We start from the raw sequence: 20,259 nt of genomic DNA on the forward strand, positions 1-20,259 counted from the left end.
ACCAGAGCACGGGGAGGTGTCACCTGGGAATAAGGTAAACGGCTGTCGAGGGTGGTAGGGCCTGGGGCGCAGGAGATTTGTCCCTTTATAAATCATGCATTAAAAATACATTTAGGAGGATGCCAGCCACATGGCAGCGTTGGCAGCTCCAAACACACATCTTTCCACGGAAATTTCAGAAAACAAGCAGAAACTGTCAGAAATAACTTTTTTAGAACTCTGAATAAAAAGACAGACTCACAGCAACCCGCTGAATCCTGAATCGAGAAACACGCGGCTTGCAATGGAAATTTGGAAGCTGGTGAGCAGCAGGCTGGGCTGGGCAGCGGGGGTGTGACGAGTGAACGGGGCTCAGAGCGTCTGCGGGCTAGCACCCACTGCACGTGGCAAGCATCTGTTTCAGAGAGAGGCTGCTGCCGCATGCTCCACTGTCGCTTGTGGCTCCATTGTTATTAATTATTATTATTAACTATTACATCACCCCTACTACTCCTTTCATTCTACTAGTAGCAGCTTCTCTTTACCTGGGTGAGGTTCAGAGCTTGTTACTCTATGATATTGTTTTACTTAATCTCTATAATCCTAAACTTCAGCATGAGGTGCTATTTTTAGAGTTTTTTTTTAAGATTTTATTTATTTATTTTAGAGAGAGAGAGAGAGCACAAGTGGAAAGAGGGGCAGAGGGAGAGGGAGACAATCTCCAGCTGACTCCCCACTGAGCACAGAGCCCAATGTGGGGCTTGATCTCAGGATCCTGATGAGATCACGACCTGAGCTGAAACCAAGAGTCAGATGCTTAACCACATCTCTACCTGGGAGCCCTACTATTTTTAGTTTTAAAAATTATGAATTTGAAGAATACGTGAAAGGACTGCTTTACCTCTCAGAAGCTCAAGGCAGATTTTTGGCCTAAAAATTAAGTGCACATAGATTATAATCCATCGGCACGTGTCTTTGGGCCCTTGGAGTTCTGGTTAGCATTCCTTGATCCATGCTATGATTTCTTGGCTTCAGAGGAGGAGAAATCTGCCTCCTATGCTCTGATGTCATCCCTGCACTGCATAGAGGCTGAGAGGTTGGTTTTCTCAGGGCACTTACTTTCTAGCAGCACATGGCGAAGATAGGGAGAAGGGGAAGCTTGCAAGATTGCTACCTTCACGTAGCAAACATGCATTGTGTGTTGCCGAAACATAAATAAGTGAAGAAACAACTTGAATGGGGATCCAGAGTCTGAAATAGCCTGTTTACAGGCGATTTAATAATAATAGCCTGTAAAATAATAATTATTTTATTATTTTTAATAATAAAAGGCTTTTATTATTCAGCACATAGCATCTTATTTCTCTCCTATGTTGCTGAGCTTCCCATCATCCTCTTGGCAAAGAAGGAAGGATGTTCCTTATGTTGTCACCCTTGTAAAGACACATACAAACACACACTTGGAGACAATGCTGTTGTCACAGCCAAATGATAAGGAAATAATCCACGGAGACTTAGAGAGGACACTTTGTGAAGAAATAATTAAAATAAATTATTTTTCAAATAATAATATTAAATCTCTTTCCCTACAACCCACATCAGATCCTTCAATTTTACATTAACTTGATTAGCATGGAACAGAGGTTGACAGTCCAAGGTTTTGAGAAAAACTAATATGTTTTAAGTGCAATGAGAGTGTTTAGTAATTTCTTAGGATTTCAGAAGCTTTAAATCATCAGGGATTCTTATTCTTGAAAAAGCTATTTATTTAAATGGTTTTCCAAATCATCTGTATGGATACTCAGAGGAAAGTATGTATTTCATTTTCAAGGAAGACATGAAGGACTCAATCCTCATGGCACCTGTGTGTGTGTGTGTGTGTGTGTGTGCACGCACACACACGGGCATGCATGTGAATGTGTGTGTGTTGCAACAAGAAACTTTTGTGAACTTCTGAGTATTTAGTTCAGCTTCCACATGAGCAAAGATCGGAAACTTTTCTTTAATTTGTAAAAACTTTCAAATTAATTAACCTGTGAGATGTCATCAAGAAGATCAAGTGAACCTGGTATTTTGTAGATAATAAGAGGATGAGTGGATTAAACCCTAAGTCTATCAGATTCTCTGAATGATTAATTGAAGATTAAACAGATTTGGGAAATATTGCTTTTTAGGTTAAAATGTAACATGATTGATTTGGCAATATACTTTCATTAGAGCAGAGAATCTGTACATGCTTAATTGTGTTTACACGAGATCAGGTTGCTTCTATTCTCCTTTCAACTCTTCAAGTGTCACAGAAACGTGGCAAGAAACAGAAGTTGCATTTATAAAGCAGATTACAAGGTCGGTAGACCAGGCCAAGAAACAGCCAGTCTTGGCACTGAGGGTAAGGCAAGGGGAAATGGGATATCATTAGCCTCAAATATCCGCCGAGGGCCAGGCATGGCTAAGACCTGATTCTTACTTCTATGCACTGCAAAGGATTCTTCTTTTAGAAAGTGGATTTCAATTAGATGTGGCTAAATAAAATGTTGTTTCCCCATAATAAACTGACTGTTTAAAAGATTTTTCATCACTTCCATAAGAGTAGTTCAATTACACAAATAAGTTTTGCCCTAATAGAGCTAATGGCTTAAAAGGTAATTCTGGTTATTTAATTATTGATGAGAATTTAATATTGACCAAACTTCACAGCCCTATTATTGGACACTTAGCTCTCACTTTAAAACAAAAGGCGTGAGTATGTTTGAATGTATATGTAGGTATAATGAGTGCAAATATGTATATGTTTATATATATTTGAGTGCACATATTTTATATATTAATATATTTAATATATATATATATATATATATATTTGTGCACATGGATGTGACAGGCTCATGAGTGTTTCCTATAAGTTACTTTGATGGAATCATTTTATTATTAATCTTTCTATCATGTGTTCTTTTCCTGGGCTCTTAGTAAACTTAGCTAGCAATCTAATTATAATTTATAGTATTGATATCTATAAATATACACTGCTGCAGTTCCACGGTCCCTTATCTCTTATTCCCCAATCTAACATCTTTGACAACTGGAAGGTTTGTCTTAATTCACTGGGACACTCACTGGCTGAACTCAATGAGGCTGTTTATGAATATCTTTCTGTACCCACTGAGTGCCAATATCTGCATATTTCCCCGCAGAGATGTTAATGTGTTTGGTTCCAAGCCTTACATGGTATCTGTTTCAAGTACCATATCATCATTCTAAAACATCCTAAATTCTGAGCTTCCGAAGTCATCTGACTCCCAGGGTTTTATAGAAGGAATTATGTGTATAAACCAGATTCTCCATCAGTACAAATATTCCTGTTCAATAAGAAACAAAACAAATTATTCTCTCTGATTTTAAAAAAGAAAGAAATAACTGTCACACTGGAAAGGACAAATAGACAAATCCACCAAGCGTTTATTTGAACACTTTGACACTCCTCTCTCAGGAATCAAACAGCAGATGAAAAATCAGCAAGTATTAAGAGTATCTGAACAAAAACATCAACCAATTAATGTTTATACAACACTCAGACCCCAAACAATAGAAAGCACATTATTTTTATTTACACACAGAACATTCACCAAATTAGGTCATATTGTGAGCCACTGAACAATCCATAGCAACTTCTAAATAATTGAAATTATATAAAGTATTTTCTCTGGCAAGAAAAATGAAGAAATAAAACAGAAGGTATCTGAGAAGCCCACAAATATTTGGAAATTAAAAAATATAATTCTAAATAGCCTGAGGGTCAAAGAGAAGGATTCAAAGAAAATTTTAAAATACTTTGTGTTAGGTAAAAATGAAAACTCATACACATCACAAACGAGTCTAAGATGTCTGTTTCATCACTCCTCCTCAGGTTTGTGACAGAAATTCTAGGTAGTACAATAAGGCAAGAAAAAAGATATGAAGTTTACATAATCCGGTGAAGAAGTAACAAAACTACTTTTATTTTCAAACAACATAATTGACTCCATAGTACGTACCAAAGAATTTACAAACTCTTGTAGATGCACTAAATAATTTTACGAAGATATAGGATACAAAGCCAATATCCAGAAACCAGTATATGAACAATGAGAAATTAGAAAAATTAAATAAAATAAAAACCACAGTATCATTTACAATAGCACCAACCTCCTGAAGCTTAGATAATAATCCCACAAAGTATACACATCACCCCTATGTTGAGAATTGACTGGGTACATGGATAGATGTCATGTTTATGGATTGGAAGACTCAATATTGTTAAGATATTAATTCTGTCTAGATTGATGTATTGGTTCAAAGCAATACCAATCAAAATTCCAGTGGGATTGTTGAGTAGATGCTGAAAGGCCAATTCTAAAATGCAGACAGAAGAAAATCAAAAGAATTAGAATAGTCATAAGAATTTTGAAAAGCAAGAACAAATGTGTAGATCATTAGTACTTTGTTTCAAGATTTACTATTTAAGCCACAGTTATCAAGAGAATGTGATATTATGATATTGACCAAAGCAGGGACACAAAGATCAATGGGTATCTGCGTGTGTTTATATGTTTATTCAATTGATTTACAACAAAGATACATAGGTAATTTAATCAAGGAAGGATAGTGTTTTCAACAAATGGTGTGGGACAATTGACTAACCACCTGTAAAAAAAAAAAAAGAGTGAACTTTACAACATACCTTCCACAATATTAAAACAAATCACAAAATACTAAAAACAAAACAAAACCTTTAAATCTTTGAGAAGGAAACACAACAACATTTTTGTGACCTTCGATTTGGCAAAAATCTCTGTGATATAACACAAAAAGCATGACCCATATCTGAAAAACAAGGATAAGTTAATGGAGGAAATGAATGCTAAGAGCTGATTTAAAATAGTGAGTTATTTCTTCATCTAAAAGATATTTATTGAGTGTTTCCTATAGATTAGGCAGCATTCTAACCATACAGGATTTCACCAACATTAAAAACTTTGGCTCTTGAAAGATACAGTGAACCACATGAAAATACACACTTCACCATGTACACAGAGCTGCAAACTGGGAGACAGTCCTGATAGAATGTGTATCCGAAGAAGGTCTTGGGGAGGAAGAACACGGAGATCTCTGAATATACAACCACAATGGGCAACCCAGTAAAGTAGGGCAAACAATTCAGACATAAGACCGAAGAAGAGAATTGGGTGGCAAATAAGCGCTGGAGAAGGTGCTTATCTTTGCCAGTCATTAGGGACTCGCAAAGAATGCCACAATGCGATACCACTGTATACCCGGGCAGATGACCCACAGAATACAACACTCCTGAAAATACTGAGTGTGAATGCGCCAAGGAGGTGGCACGATTGGCTCTCTCCCATGCTGCCATGGGACTGCAGAGGAGCGCGACTGAGATGGAACACAGTCGGGGGACCTGTTGCCAAGGTAGGCATGGATTGACTTATGGGAGTCAGCAACCCCTTCATCATCACCTTTACTGTTGGTCTGAAGAGTGCCTCCTCAGAAGAAGCTTCTCTGGCCACACAACCTCTGTTAGCTCGTATGAGCCATTTCTCTTGTTCTTGGGGGTACGTGTGTCTGCGTGTGTGCAGTTAGTTGGCTTATTGGTTGGTTCGTTGGGTTTCATTAGCTCAGGATCGAAGGCTGAGTCTTCTACGCCATTCCCATCAAATGAAGCAGGATGTGATCAAAGGAAGACGGGACAAAGCCGGGATGAATGTCACATGGAGGGTGAATCACAGATCATTCGACGTTTTCGCCGTCAACAGGATGAGTGTTTGGGTTTCATTGTTTTAGTATGTTCCTACCAAACCACCAGGAAGGAGGGAGCGGCATTACATGATGTTTGTCTTTAGGATTTCTCTCGGCTCACTGCCAACATCTCCGCCCAGCTTTGCCTTGTAATCCAGTTGCTTAAAAGTGGAAGCACCTGCTCGGGGGCGGGGGGGGGGGGGGGGCGGGTGGCAGCGCTGTGCAAGCACAGCTTTCCTGCTCGCGGCCAGGTCCCCTGGTTCTCGCCATCCTCTGCACCAGATTCAGAGCTGACCAAAGTGTTTGGCCCCTGGATTGAAGAAGGAGGCTTTTACAGGCTAGGCTCATGTTTCTTTTCAGATCTCACTCCAGCAAGGATGAAGGTTTTGAAGATCACACAGTCTCCAGTGCTGTGCTGCTTTGGGAACCACACTGGTGGCCTGTGCTACTGTTGGCTTTGGAGGCTCAGTGGTCCCAGCCTTACTGGGGAGCTTAGCAAGTATTGTGGGTTTTTGCCATTTGCTTCCATTGGTTCAAGACACAAATGTGCCATTCAGCAAATTATCCCTGGTGCAGCCGTTGGATGACAGCAGACTAGAAAAAATATAAAAATAATGGGTTCCCCTTGGTCCCTAATCAAAAATCCAAGAGGATCCCTCTTATCAAGAATATTTGGTGCCATACATTGAAACTCATCTGTTGACTCTAGAACGCTTTATCACACAACTGAACTCACATCATCACTCCTCATCACAGATTCTATAAAACCCTGCAAGTCTTTTTCTTACAATCTGTGAATAATTTGGCGATCTGAATCTCGACATATGTAGTCAATTGAACAGTTATCTGGGAAGTTGCACAGCACTGGAAAAAACCCGCAATGTCCCAACACGAATACGCTATCCCAGCGCCCGAAAGAATTCAGCTACGAGAGCTTTTAATTCCTCCACCTGACCTCTCGTTTTTTGTATCAGATGAATGATTCCTCTCTATGTGGAACATCGATATATTTTTAAAAATACAAGAAAATCTGGTAAATAGAGAATATGTGCTGGATTGCAGCAAGTGTAGGATAGAAAAAGGGATGAGAGGGAGTTTATAGGGTGAGGGAGGTGGGGGAGCCAGACCCTAAGCCCTGTCTGCAGGCCCTCAGGTAACAGCAGGTGTCTGTGATAACCTACGGCAGTCACAGAGAGTCCCTGAAGTCGCACAGAGAACTGATGACACTGCTCATTTTTGAAATGAAAAGGAGTTTTATCTTCATAATCATCAACTGGTCAGCTTAAAGCTTCTATCGTTGGGAAGGAATTGGAAACAAACTGTCAAGGAATCAATTTGCAATCACCTGGAGGAGAGCAAGGTGGTGGAGAACAGTCAGCTGTGCTTTGTGAGGGACGAACGACGCCAATCCCGTTTAATTTCCTTCCGTCGCAGACGACAGGCCTTTGGACAGGAGAGACAGTAAATGTAATCTGTGCTTGAGAAAGGCTTTCCACTGTGCGCACAGGAAACCCGCGGGCGGGGGGGGGGGTGTGTCTGGTGGTGGCGGTGATCGAGAGGTCAGAGGCACACGGGGGGAGAGAGGGGAGGGGACACAGGCTGGGAAGGGCTGAGCCCATGTGCACGTCTCTGAAAGACGGCACGAGGTGGCCATCAGATGCACCTCTTCGACATTCCCGAGGACTGGAGTAGACTCCAGGAAGGGGGCTGTCATTGACTTAAGCTCACGAAAAAAAGGAGCCAAAATATCCTTCCCAGTTTATAAGAAGACACTCGATCATCTACATAAGTCTATAGTTCCAAGTCGGGATCAACATACATGAAATGAATTAACTTAATAAGATATTATTAAAAGGGTGTGTAACGTCATCACTACGGTTTTATGTCATAGTACTGGCATTTTTGGTCGCTTGTTTCAGTGTACATTGAATTAGCATCATTTTTGCAAAACTCTACTGTGAGAGATTTACCTACAGACCTTGCCAATACCTCAATTCGTGATCAGAAAAGGACCTAAAGGGGATCCCTGGGTGACTCAGTGGTTTAGCGCTGCCTTCAGCCCAGGGCATGATCCTGGAGACCTGGGATCGAGTCCCACGTTGGGCTCCCTGCAGGGAGCAAAGGTGCCTCAGTGGGGCTGAGGCCAAGGAGGGGCCGAGGAAAGGGAGGAGGAGCAGGAGGACCACGCCAGGCCCTCGCTCTCCGGGTGGCTCTGTCCCTCCCGGGGTCCCTGGAATCTGCTGTGCAGCTCTGCCCAGGGCTGGGCCCCAGCCTCAGACAGATATGTAATTTGGAAATACTGAGCGAGCTGCCCACATGCTGGAGATCGTCGCCTCCTGGGGGAGGCTCTCCTCCCGAGGGGCTCGGGGCTGCAGGTGAGCGAGCACCTGAACCGTGCAAGTGAAGCTCACCCCCAGAAGGAAGGCAATCGCCTCAGGGCCCAGCGGGCATAACAGGCACCCAGGGGGCACCCCAAGTTACCCATTGTCCAGCGCAGCCCGACCCACTGATACCAGAGCACCTCCCAGGAAGGAGAGTACGGATGAAGCATGAGCATACGGATGAAGCCCAGAACTCGTACTGATTCCTTGTGCTGGATCTCTTCCCATGAGTTACATTACAAACGGACAATCAGGGGTGTTGTTTCCTATCTCTGGCATCATCACGGGGGGCGGGGGGGCGGGATAATTTGCAGCCACCGCTTGGAAGGGTTGAGCACAGCCTCTAACATGGAGCTTGGTGCTAGGGGGTGTTGTGCTCCCCACGCTGACGACCGCCTGAAACAGCATTCCCAGCATCATGGGGCAGCTTCCCGGGAATGCTTAGGGATCACGGGCTCTTTTGCATACATTTATAATAGGATAATATGGCTCATGCTACATACAGGAGGTCTTGTAACATTGTTCTTCTGTGACGTGCATCTGGCTGGGCCTTGTAGAAGTCCCGGTTTCTTGGGGACTCACACATTTTGGAAAACAACTTTTCAAGTGAAATGGATGAAGTCTTAATCAAAGACACTCTTGGGACTCCGGGGTGGCTCAGTGGGTTGATCTTGGCCCAGGTCTTGATCTCAGGGAGGTGAGTTCAAACCCCATGTTGGGCTCCATGGTGGGTGTAGAGTCTACTTAAAGAAATAAATGCATAAACTAAAACAGAGAGGCACTCTGTCCTCCAGCTTTCCAGAAACCCCCCTTTTCTTTTAACTAGTATTTTGAGTTTGGTGTGAGTGTTTTTCAACAAAACATCACAGGAAGCTTTGCATAGGATGATGTTTTCATCTGTATGTTGATTCAAGCATGACTTAGAAAATCCTGAATACTATCCCACTTTTCGGACCTAAAATGCATTTGTAATGAGTGTGTTGGAAGCTGCAGAGAACAAGCTTGTGAGTAGAGGGTTCAGACCACTCAGCGTAGAGTGCGACGTCCAGACTCTAACTCTTTGGTTTGCGATGGAGTGCCTGCGTGACCTGGGAGGGCCGCTAAACCTGGCCGTGCCTCATTTCTAGCATGAGATTGAGAATCTCATTATTCATTATCATCCCGCGTTGTATTCTTATTATTCATTAAAAGAAATCCCAAATTGGGGCTCCTGGGTAGTGCAGTCCCTTAAGCATCCAACTCTGGTTTCGGCTCAGGCCACGATTTCAGGGTCGCGATATCAAGCCCCATGTTGGGCTCCATGCTCAGCGGGCAGCCTACTTGAGATTCTCTTTCTCTCTCCTGCTCCTCCTTCCCCTGCAGTGCCTCTCTCTCTCTCTCTCTCTTTCTCTGTAAAATAAATCTAAAAAAAAAAAAAAAGGCAATCCCAAATCTATGCAGAATTGGATATATTGACCTTGAAGATCTTGCGATTTAGTGAAGCAGACAGAGATACTAAAAATCGAATATTTCAAGAGTCACCAAAGACGATGTCTAGTTGACACTCAAGTGGCTGGGGACCCCACGACCGTCTGAGACTCACTGTAGAGGACACACTGCACTTGTGTTTGCTTACTTACCTGTGACTTGTCCTCCCACCACGTCAGCCACGGCCCCCAGTGTTTGCAGTCACCTCAGAAGGCAGTCCCACCCCTTGTTCTGTGCTAAAGGTGGGTGAGGCAGCGATGCCACGGGCACCATGGGCTGACTTCGCCACACAGCTCAGAGCCTTGTCAGGGCCAGAGCAAGCCAATTGCACTGCCACCACCCACTCCGAGCAATGACTTCACTTCGTTCCCAATCAGGATGGTCCCCCCACCCCCACCCCGCCCCGGTCTGAGGGACAAGCACAGTAGAGACATGCCCATGAAGGCAGGAGCGCATGTGAATCCTAAGAAGCCCGGGCCTGGTGCCATGGTTCATCACTGCCTCCCCTGGAGCCCTTCGCAAATTACTTAGCCTTCTGAGCCTCGGTTCATCTGACTGCACATGGAAGATAATGACGCCTGTCCTGCTGGCTGTCGGGGGGGACACCGCACCAGGATTTGACGTGCTGCGCGTGGGCCTCCATGGGCCCATCGAGAGCAGTCAGCGCCGTGTCCCTCCAATAATTTGAAAGATGACCCTGCAAGAAAATGCTACTCATGAGGAATAATACTCAGGCATTTGACCAAAATTATATCAAAGGACCTCTCCTGATGCATAAAAAGAGGGGGATTGTGGACATAGAAGATGGCACTGTGGGACCCCGCAGTGAACGCCAGAGAAGCTCTCATGCGGTTTCTAAATCTTTGCAAAAATATTTCAATTTATGTTTGTTTATTTTATTTATTTGCAGAGCAGGATGTATGTCTATCTCAATCTATGCTTCTGGAAAATGAATAGACCTTTTAAAATTAACATCTGAAACAAACAAAAGTACATGATGAAAAATTGTGAGATTCTGGTAAAGGATCACTCAAACTGAAACACCAGGAAGGGGCATATTTACTCCATGTCGTTTTGTTGATTAAACTGTTCCCATTCTGGAGTAGAGAACTATTTTACCAGGCCCTAAAATCCAACCATCACTTTATGTTCCCCTAGGGCGCACTTTCTATAATATTAACCCGCCGATCAGTACTTAGATTGAAATTTTTGAGATGAGAGATGGCCATTTACCAGACTAGCACCAAATGAACTCAGATTGCAGGCTATAATGCCTTTTAAATGAAATTGCAGTGTAAGCCACAAAATTTGTAGCATTCACGGTTATGAGGAGAAAATAAATTGTTAGCTTGTGCAAAGACTGGCAATTTGACACAATGCAAATATTTTTTGAATGCTTTTAGCCCCTGCCTATAATATTTCTAACCTGTTTCCTTATAGTGGGTGTAAACAGAAAACCTAATGAGGCTGAACAAGAAGCCGCAGACTGATGGGCAATCACGAGCAAGACGCTCACACTTAACGCCAATTAAGGATAATGAACATTTATCCACAGTAGAAAAAGAAAAGCATCTTCTCTGAATGTCAAGAAATCTGACAAGCTCTTTCAAATTGAAAAATCAGGGGCACAAATCATACTGAAAGCCATGGCTCTCAGGTTCTCGGTTCAGCTTTTGGACGATTATCCGTGGAGAGCTTGATTACAATTATTATTTACTCGCGGTTCAAAAGTCCTCCACGTGAGGGGAACATTCTAGGCCTGACACCCAATCTCCTGGGAGAGTGTGTGCACTTTACCCGTTCCCAGAAGGAGGGTGAATTGTAAAACTGAGAAAATGCCATTTGGTTCCAGCATCAATGTTTTTGTTGAGACGGAAGACAAGGGAAGCAGATTTTAACTGGTGACTTAGCATCTAGAATTAGAGAGAATGGGACATGAAAATGTGATCCTACAAAACACCTCAAACCAGAATGCTTTACCAAAAACTGGATTCTTTGCATGAGGCAATGTCTGCCTCTTTGCCTTTGCAATTCATATTCGCAATAAAAATCAAGTATTTCAATGACATCAAATGATTAAGGATAATGGCCATTGAATTTATACTTACTATGTTTTTACATTTTTTAACACACTTAGTTTTTTAGAGCAGCTTTAGGTTCACAACAAAATTGAATGTAAAGTATAGATAGTTTCTAAATACCCCCTGTTCCCACACAGACACAGCCTCCCCATTATCAACATCCTGTGCCGCAGTGGACTACTTGTTACAATGATGAACCTACATTAACATATGGTCATCATCACCCAAAGTCCGTACTTGACATTAGGTTAGGCTTCTGGTGGTGGACGTTCTATATGTTTGGGCAAATGTATAATGACACGTATCCACCATTACAGTGTCACACTGAGTCATTGACTGTCCTAAAAAATCCCCTCTGCTGACCCATTCATCCCCCCTCCCTCCAATCCCCAGCAACCACTGATCATTTCCTGTCTCCATAGTTTTTCCTTCTCCAGAATGTCATAGATCCAGTGTGTAGATCTTTCAGATTGGCGTCTTTCACTGAGTAATACGTATTTACGTTCTTTCTATGTCTCTTCATTGCTTCAGGACTCATTTCGTTTTAGTGCTGAGTAAGTCTCTATTGTCTGGATGGACCATCGTTGACCCACTCACCTACTGAAGGACATCCTGATTACTTCCTAGTTTTGGAAATCATGAATGAAATTGCCACACATCTGTGTGCAGGTTTTGTGTGAACCTGTTTTCAACTGTCTGGACCAATTTGGATTCCCACCATCGATAACTGAGAGTTTCTGCTGCTTTACATCCTATGAGCATTTGACATTTTCAGCATTCTGGATGCTGACCTTTCTAATACGTGTGTAGGAGAATCTCATCGCTGATTTAATTTGCTTTTCCTCTGCTTATTTTCCATCTGAGAATCTTCTCTGGTGAGGTGTCTTTTCAGATCAGTTGCCCATTTTTAAATCAGGTTGTTTTCTGGTTGCTGGATTTTAAGAGTTCTTGGTGTGTTTTATCAGATGTGTCTTTTCCAAAAATTTTCTCCCCATCTGTGGCTTGTTTCCTCATGTTTTGACTGACTCTTTTGCAGAGCAGAAGACTTCAATTTTATCACTTCTCTCATAGATCCTGTCTTTGGTGTTGTATCAAAAAAGTCATCCCCAAACCCAAGGTCATCCAGCCTTTCTCCTACATCAACCACTAGACATTTTAGATTTACATTTATAATCCATTTTGACTTCATTTTTGTGAAGGGTGTATGTCTGCATCTAGATTGTTTTGGTTTGGTTTGGTTTTTGCATGTGGATGTCCAGTTGTTCCAGTGCTGTTTAAGGAAAAGACTATTTTTGCTCTCTTGTCTATGCTCCTTGGTCAGGATTAGTTTACTCTATTTGTGGATCTGCACTGTTCCATTGATCTGTTTGTCTCTTTGCTGACCAATACCACATTGTCTTGATGTTGACAAGTGTGGGTCCTCCAACTTAGTTCTTCCTCTTCAGTAGTGTTAGCTACTTTGGTTCATTTGCATGTCCCTCTAAGCTTGAGAGTTAGTTTACTGATATTCACACAATAACATGCTGAGATCTTGATTGGGGATTGTGTGGAACCTACAAATCAAGGTAGAAGGACTGACCTCTTGACAAAGTTGAGTCTTCCGGTCCACAGACATGGAATCCCTCTCCATTTATTTAGTTATTTGATTCCATTCACCAGAGGTGTTGTCCTCATACAACTCGTTGAATTCATACCTAAGTATTTCATTTCTGGGGTGCTAATGTAAATGGTATTGTATTTTTTTTTATTTTAAATTCCATTTGTTCATTGCTGTATGTAAAAAAGTGACACTTGTATATGAGACATATGCATATGAATTTTGTGTTCTGCATCCTTGCTATAATATCTCATTACTTCCAGAAAGCTTTTTTTTTTCCTTTTCAGGTCTTACTAACTTTCTGCAAATGCATTCCACCAGCCTGTGACACTCTTTAGAATAACAAAGACATTTAAATTAAGAGAATTATGAAATTTGCTCCAAGAGGTGAATGACTGTCCCAAGTTCAAGTTAATGTCATTTCATCAGTGTATCACAGTAGGTGTTTTTCTAGTTCCTTTGATGCTAAAAGACCCCGCTATTGAATTCTTTGTATCACCGCCAGCAGTTCTTTATAAGCAGAGTAATCATCCCTGCATTGCATTCAGATGGTCATGCTAACTCAGCGTGAGGCATGCTAACATCATGGCATGCCTAGAGATCTCCCCTGTGGTGGGAATGAAGCCAGCTGACACTATCTCCTTTGTCTTCACATTCACATCATGAAATAGTTCTCTCAGGGTTCACTTCTCATAACTTGCACCAAAAATAATTTTTTGTTTTGAAAACTGAACTTCACCAAAAAATTAGGCTTTAAGCATCCATGATTTGGTCAGATGCATGAGTGTGGGATTTGTGGGGTCACACAAGGCCCCTCATCCACAACAGCTTGACCTTAGTTTATGTCCTGTGGGCACTATCTAAAAATTGTTGACATGCCTTGAGCAGGGGACTCTGCCTTTTCATCTTGCATTGGGGGTCAGAAATCATGTAACCAGTCCTGCATTAAATCAATTGTTGGTAAAATACCTGGGTTTGTCAGAGGGCTCCTTAATTTTTTTTTTTCAAAAATTCTCAGATTTTTCACGAACTATTTTGCTTAACGTGGGACTTTATTCTGGATTATTCAGAATTCTAGAAGACACGAAGCAAATATAACGTGTATTCCAAATTCCCTGAAATGCAACTAGTGATATTTTTGATTAAAGTAAGAACATACACGCTGCCTTAAATCATCTGTTAATAATATATAAAGATACTAGGGTGAAAGGAAACAGAATAAAAGAGGAAAGTGAGTTTGTAGAAATAAGCGCTGTAAAATCCTACAGGATTGCTACGGCAGGCCTGAAAGAGCTCTGAGACTTCCTCACAGCCAAGGCATGGCTAGAAATGCATCAGTTTTAGATTTCAAAATGCCCTGAGTCCACAAGGTCAGCCCCCAGAAAGTGAAATGCATGGAATCAAAGATGGGTATTCTGTGAAGAAGAAGGCTTTCATCTGTTTTGTCTAGGATGAGGTCCCCCATCTAACAGTAGTTTCTGCTCCCACCTGCATCCAATAAGGACATGTCAAAACAAAGAGTGTCTGTGAGACAAGAGGGACATGTTGCTCAGAGGATGAACGGGGTCACAGCTGTCTCTGGTACTCCACTGTGAGACACAATTCTCTTTTTGTAGTCACACTGTGGATAGAACTTCGTGAAGCAAAAGGCCCACACAATAAATGTAGTGGTTACACTGATGCGATCATTGCATGAAGTCCTGCATTTAAGGTTCATGATGGACTACAGAACCAAAATACAATTCAGTGAAAGGGATTTTATGACCCCAAATGACAACATCTATATTTTTCTAATCTTTGAGGACCCGTGAAAGGCATGGAGTGTCTCCCAAGAGAAGGGCAATTCAATATACCCAAAATGTATAGATCATTTCAGGGGACCATGGTTCTGGCCTAAAGAAGATACCTGAATCTGATTACCTTCTAGTAATCTGTGATCCAAATGAGCAGTCCCTGAGTAAGACAAATAGATTTCAAGTGTCTTAAGAAAGTCCCCATAGATAGCATTTCCCACAACCTAGGCTCTGATAAGTATAGTACAGTGTGGATATGAATATCACATTTTCTAGCAAGATTGCCATGTGTAGGTAACTCAGGCTTTTGATTAAGAAAACTGACACTGACAATTTTAGCACACAAATTTTTTCCTCAACAAAACTGTAAATTATAAATAGTAAAATTCTTTGAAGTATTTTTTGTATTTAATATATATGCATATCATATATATTATATATAATAATATATATTCATATAGTGAATATATGTATTTGTCAGTGTAATGGCTCCAAATTTAGTAGTAATCGGAGTAAAGATACTGGTATCTTGGCAATGAAAAGAAGAAAAAAATCCTACCTGATGATAATGCTATAACCGCTATTTTTCAGAAGAATTTGTATGATTAGCTCAAATCCAGAGGTTGGAACCCAGTCTCCTCAGTGTTGGTCCCACGTTTGTATAAAAGTGCTAGGAGGTACCTCCAAATAGATGCAAAGACCCTTACAGCAGTATTCATTCTAAATGCTGTCATCATCTCTTTTCCTGAAAGAAAAGAGATATAATGCGGAACCGCACTATATCTCATCAAAAGCATCATACATGTAAATATTAAAACAAGTTAGGTTTTTTGACTAAAAAAAGATGGAACTACTTTAACCAGTAACCTTTGCTTTTTAAAATTAGTATTTTCTAACATGCTAATTTTAATGTAATAACTGAAAATATAACAATTCCTTTGTAAGAGCTCCCAATAAAGAATTATATTTTCTACTTTATACCTAGCGTAAAAAGTTTAAAATGGATTACATTTATAATGTCTTCAATTTCTAAAGTGATATTAAGCCATTTTACCAGGTCAGAAAATTGATTTGGCCCTCTACTTTTCTTCAGCCTCAATCATGAAAAATAGGGATTCTGATATATTCAATTCTCATCCCTACCAGCATTATTCTGCTTGACTGTGGTGAAAATATCTTATTCTAGCAGAATACTGTGGGTTTTGCCAGTGGGTTCCAATAAGTCAAGGCATTCATGGTGATGGATAAGTAACTCTAAGTGTGGCAATTGGATTTAAGTCCCCCTAAATCCCATGCCCTCATTCATGTCATCGTTATGTACTGTCAACTTCGTCCAGGAAGGATAAGCAGAGATTCATCTACTAGGTAGTACACATGTTTCCTATTAATGGTATCTATTCAGTAATGACTTGAATGCTTTGGTCTATTCTTCTTAATACTCAACATGGTCCAGATCACACTGATGACCGATAAAAGTCAACAAAATTGGAATACAGATGTCAAAGACAGTAGACTCCTAATGTCTATTTTTTAGTCTGGATACAAATATATGTTACTTAATAAAGCAATCTTTATATAAAAAGAATCGTGGATTTGGAGTCAAAATACATATGTTTAAGTCCTCCCTCTGACACTGTCTATTCATCAACAACTGATTTAACCTTCTTGACCTTATTTCTCATTATTAATGGAGGTAATAATTTCAGCCGGGAAGACTTGTTTGTGAGACCCAACTGAGATCATTTTTATCCATACAAAGGAAAGTTATTTTTCTTTCAAGCAGCAAGAATCCCAGAAGAAAAGAAAATATTTCTCACTTCAGATCTCTGTAGACAAAGGGCGCAGGACACCTTTCATTCCAGTTGCAAATAAAGGTCCTCGGTTGACCTGACTTTATGGCAGCTTATTACATTTGCTTATCAATTCTTTTGGTCGTTGTGGGAGTACAGTTGATATGCAATGTCATGTTACTTTCAGGTATAAAATGTGGTGAATTGACAATTCTATACATTGTGCTATGCTCACTTCAGTAAGTGTAATTACCATCTGTCACCTTCCAAAACTCAATCATATTTCTACAAATTGCTATGGATAAATCAAGAAAAAGTATGTAATACCAAATAAATCTGCAGATTCACAGTAATCCCAATCAGAATAGCAGCATGTTTATTGTGAACACTGACAAGCTTATTCTAAAATTCGTGCTGAAATGGGACATGCCATAATTTCCTATGACAATCTTGAAAAAAGAACAACACTGGAAAACCTAAACTGGGTTTTAAGACTTGTTTTAAAGCTATAATGATCAAATCTGTGTGATAAGCATGAGCTTTGACCACGTGACCCAAGTAGTCAATGACAAAACTTTCAGAAGCAAACTTGCATGATGTATGACAAAGTCATCATCATAAGGAAATGGACAGAATATAGACTTTTCAGAAAGAGGCACAGGCTCATATGAGAGGAGAAAAAAAAAAATAAATCCTGAGGAGAATGAATACCTAACACAAAATGTTCAATACCAGATTGATGATATCTCTAAATGAGAATGGTAATACATTAATGTTTTCAGAATAATAAAAAAGTACATGCTTCGATTGTTTAATAGAGTCTCAACAAGTTAGACTTTGACACAAGATCGCATCTGTTTTCAGACATAAACTTACCTCCTATTGTCTCAAAAATTCAGAAGTAGGACTAACTCGCCCTGGACAGAGGGATGACTAAGTTGTATTCCACTCCTACCTAATTTTACTGTCCTTGCTCATCCTAAGGAGTTTCTGCCTGGTAAATGTTTTGCTTATATTTAGAACAAGCTGTATGTTCTAGAGAATGGCAGCAGCAGTCAGGGACACCTGCTCAGAATGTGTATCACAGATTCAGCCGTATGTTCCAGAAAACCCAAATCACCAGGATTTTCTCTCTTACGTAGAGAAGTCAGGAAGACTAGCCATGGAAGAATGGCAATCCCATGACGTCCTAAACATCTGCCCGGAGCGCCATCTTTTTTATGTCTGGTCTTGGCCCATCGTCCTTGTGAGCCATGACGACTCATAGATCTCCAGGGGACTGCATGTGCTTCTCGGCAGCAGGACGCTAGAGTGGCAGGGAAGGGTGGCTCCCTGAACGGGCCAACACATGCTCTGAGGAGACCGTGGTGGGTGAAGAGGCACGTGTCATGGGAGTTGGTGGAGCATGGCATGTAAAAGCCAGGGGCAAGACCGGGACTAGGAGCTGGCACTGGATTTGGCTCATTTGTGACCCTGGGAAGAGCAGCTTCACGGCCGTGATGTGGGCCAAGCCCTCATGTCAATGGACTCTATAGAAAATGGGAGCAGGGAAACTGGAGATGAGACGTAGAGGGAACTCTTCAGAGGTTTTGCTCTAAGAGAAGTGAGGCTGAGTGCTAGCTGCGGGGAAACTGGAGTCAAGGGTTTTCTTGTCTGTCTGTCTGTCTGGCCCATGGGAGGAGAGGAGTGTGTCTATGCACTGATGAGTGGGACCGAGGTCCTGGGTGTGTGTGGGGGGGGTGGGGGGGCGCTCAGATCAATGCTCTGCTGAACCATCTTGAATTCTGAATAACTCATGTATGAACTTGGTTTAGGAAGTGAGGTCCCGTGGATGACGAGTGTGCTTGGAGCTGAGGAGACCGGTGCCCCTGTGCTTGTCTGCGGCGCCCCCCAGCCTCCCCATCTGCATTCACACTCGGAGTGTCCCGGGAGCACCAGTGGTGCCTGCAAGCTCCGCGAGGCCCACGGGGAGAGCAGGTTGCTGGGTCACTGTAGGAATAGGTAAGGTCGCTGTCAGCCAGGCCCCCAAACATACTTACCTTTAGGACACGCTGGCACTGGGTGGAGGAGGAAGGGGCTGCGTTCTCAAACACAAGCAACCCGGGGGCCATTCCTGTCTTTCTTGCTCCTGCTACTTGCCTCCATCAGCCAAACACGTAGGCTGCCCATGACGCCAGTGCGCCAGTGACGGAAATGGAGGGGCGGGGAGTCCTCCTTGCTTGTCTTGCCTTCTTTTTCTTCTTTTTTAAAGATTTTATTTATTTATCCATGAGAGATACAGATAGGCAGAGACACGGGTAGAGGGAGAAGCAGGCTCCATGCAGGGAGCCCAATGTGGGACTCGATCCCAAGACCCCGGGGTCACGCCCTGAGCCAGAGGTAGACGCTCAACCGCTGAACCACCCAGGCGCCCCTGTTGCCTTCTTCTCTTACTCATCAGTGAGACCAAAGGAGACAGTTGGTACCACACGCCTGCCAGGAAGTGAAGTAGAAACAGTGGAAATCCTTCGTGTGATGTTCCCAACATGCTGCTAAGAATGAAAAACATAATGCACTCACATGCTGTGGAAATACAGATTTTTAACCATTTCGTGTGTGATCTGATAGAAGGTGAAACACTTGGGTCCTGTCCACAGGAGCCAACATCATGAGGAGATTGAAAATCACTTCCAATTTCCTAGCAGAGAGCATTGTAAATGCACTTGAGAGAGAGTGCTGGGTGCTCTGACATGCCCCTGGCAGCACCGTTGGGACCGTGCGACATGTACACATTAATGAAATGATGATCTTGAAACGATCTGGTTTTGGGGCACGTGGGTGGTTCACTGGGTTAAGCGTCTGCCTTTGGCCCAGGTCATGATCCCGGGGTCCTGGGATCGAGTCCCACACAGGGCTCCCTGCTCAGCGGGAGTCTGCTCCTCCCTCTACCCTCTGCCTCCCGCAACCCCCACCCCCGCTCCTGCAAGTGCTCAATAAATAAATAAAATCTTTAAAAAAAAAAAAAAACAACTTAATGAGAGTTGAATTGGGAGGGAAAAAGATGGAGCTTTGATTTTTCGGGCATGCTCCGCGAGCTCGCTTGCATCAGGTGGAGATTCTCTTTGATGCCGTTTTGGATTGGAGTTCATCAGGTCCCCCACATCTCACGCCTGTGACGGCCGAGCCCACCCGACCGACTCCTGGCCTTGCTGCTGGGCCCGGGAATCACTCTCCTCCGACTTTTCCAGGCTGCAGTTACCGCATCTTTGCTCTGCATCACGTCCCTCTATGACTCACACTGTTTGGAAAACAAAATCACAGGCACGCGTCCCTCGACCTTCTGTCGGAGGCACCGGCCGCCGTCGTCAATTTCCCTGTCGCCTTTGAGACACGTTTGCCCCCAAG

Source organism: Nyctereutes procyonoides, unplaced genomic scaffold, assembly GCF_905146905.1.
Source record: "Nyctereutes procyonoides isolate TBG_1078 unplaced genomic scaffold, NYPRO_anot_genome, whole genome shotgun sequence".
Lineage (NCBI taxonomy): Eukaryota > Metazoa > Chordata > Mammalia > Carnivora > Canidae > Nyctereutes > Nyctereutes procyonoides.